We start from the raw sequence: 2,727 nt of genomic DNA on the forward strand, positions 1-2,727 counted from the left end.
TTAAAAAGAGGGGGAAAAAACGTAATTGGTATCATGGTGACGTATGTTTAGCATGTTTGATTCACATCGTCCAAGGATGTGGGTTCGAATCTCAACTCCTGTGTGGAGTTTGTGCTTCCTCTCACATTCCAAAAACATGCATGTTAGGTTCAACGAAGACTCAAATTGTCCACGGGTAATGTGGAAAAGCACAAGCACTACAGAAAAATGGATAAAACAAATAATGAGGGTATCAGGAGCAAAGTCGTGTTCAGTTAAGCAGCATTACATATGACTGATTTGGTTGTAACAATGAAAGGAACACCCCCGTCTTCACATATATGATTGTGCATCCTTATCTTGAATAATTGATCAACACGGCATTCTTTAATAACTGAGAGAGTACGTTAAGATATTCAAGACCTGACTGTAATGCGCTTACTTGACCCCAAAAGTGCCATGCCAGGAAGATTATGTTGTATTCGTAATCCTTGTTTTTATCTTCTTTACGCAAAAAGACAATTCTATTTCCATATATCGGAAGTGCCTTTATCTCGGAAGAGACTCACGAAGTCATCTACTAAATGGCCACGATATCAACACAAAGAAAAACAATAATCTGGAGTCAAGGAGATTAAACTGCTGCTGTTGTTATTTGCCATTGTGCTTGAAGGGTTAAGGGTGTGCACAGGAGATCTATTTTGTTGTTGTTATCGTCAGGGGAAAGAAGCAATTTCTACTTTTATAGGACACAATAATGCATAATAAAAAACCTAGTTAGTCGCGACAACATGTATTATATCCTATAATCCCTCCCAATGGAAATGATTGCTGTATTTTGCTACAGCTGCTTTAATTATATTGCGAGAATCATTAGGGGAAATGAGACTGGTCTGTTACGGTGCAATCCATGTTTTTATACATAATGCTTTAATGGGCACACATATTTAAAAATTACCACCAAAAAAAAAACATCATCATCCACACATTGCAAGTCTTTGATAAGATTTGCAAGATTTCCAAAATGTTTTCTTTTAAGTCTAATTGTGGCCCTCCTGTCATTATTTGTTTCTATATTTAACACTCTTTATTCCTGCTAGGGAGACAAAAAACAGGGGGAAAAGCGGCAAGAATAATAGGGGATGAAAAAAATGATAAAACGACATAATGTGCACCCTCTGAAAGGAAAATGATGCGTGTTGTGCTGATGACCAGCATTTGCAAGAGGCATTTCTATTCAAGGCTTGATGTGAGTGCAATTGTGACCTACAACCACAATACATTTAAAGTTAATACAAGATGATAAATGTGTAATTTGTCATGTCGCTCCAAGCAATGCGCCTGCCGTTACCTACGGAATAAAACGTCAATCAATGGCGTCGTGTCTGTAAATGTCACCCGACAACGTAACCTCCCCGACACTGGAGCCTTAGTGGATAGCGGTGGAAACATGGTCCATTCAGCAATTATTCACAGAGTCTTGGACTAATGGTGCTGCGGCTGCAGACACACAGAGCAAATGTAGGGAGTCAGTGGAGCAGCAGTAATGGCCTCCATACGGAGCATGTGTTCTTTCTTCTGTGTCTGAATGTGTGTGTGTTGGTGGGGGTTGGAAAGTGCATCTTCTATAACTGATTCATGACGAGCACAAACATGTCTAATTACGAATCCAGATCATATCAGCGCGGGGCCTGTCGCTCTCCACCCTCTTCCGCCTGAGCCCAGCTCCATATCAGGCGGATGAAAACATAACCTGTCACATTCCATCCCATTAAACCAGCTACGAAGCGCGTGGTCGAGCTGCACAGAGAAAGGGAGAGGGAGAGGGCAGTGCATCTGGGTTCACTCAGCAGCACCCATGAATTATGTACCATCTTTGGCTTAATTTTATTTTAATGTTAAAATTCTGACAACTATGCAAAGGGAGACTGTGACGTTGACACAGACACATGTGTCAACGTCAAGGCCCGTGGTCCACATCTGGGTGTCCACATCAATTTATGTCCAAAACTAGCCATAAAATGCTAACAACCAAATGCAGAGGACAATTATGAAATATGATGCGGTGAATATTAGGGTTTACACTGCCACACGCCCGAGCCCAGGGGTGTCCAAATCCAAGCATATACATTAATCACTTGCTAATTGGTGGTGCTGGCCATAACGGCGCCCTGTGCAAAGTGCCCAATGTGGCGCCCCCCTGGCCTCGAGACAGCACCCCCCAGTGCTGCTGTCAACTGGGGGGTTTCTCCAAATGCTATGTGAGCAACAACTTTTAATAACATTTTGTTAAATTGTGAATATATTATATGAATATATGAATGAATGAATGCATTGCTAAAATCATTTAAGTTCATTTGTTTCCCCACATTAATGTACACACAGCACCCCATATTGACAGAAAAAAATGGAACTGTTGAAATCTTTGCAGATTTATTAAAAAAGAAAAACTGAAATATCACACAGCCGTAAATATTCAGACCCTTTGCTCAGTATTTAGCTGGAGCACCCTTTTGAGCTAAAACAGCCATAAGCCTTTTTGGGAATGATGCAAGTTTTTCACACGTGGATTTGGGGATCATCTGCCATTCCTCCTTGCAGAGCCTCTCCAGTTCTGTCAGGTTGGTTGGTGAACGTTGGTGGGGCAGCCATTTTCAGCTCTTTCCAGAGATGCTCAATTGGGTTTAAGTCAGAGCTCTGGCTGGGCCATTCAAGAACAGTCACGGAGTTGTTCAGAAGCCACTCCTT

Source organism: Phycodurus eques, chromosome 14 (genome assembly GCF_024500275.1).
Source record: "Phycodurus eques isolate BA_2022a chromosome 14, UOR_Pequ_1.1, whole genome shotgun sequence".
NCBI classification, from domain to species: domain Eukaryota; kingdom Metazoa; phylum Chordata; class Actinopteri; order Syngnathiformes; family Syngnathidae; genus Phycodurus; species Phycodurus eques.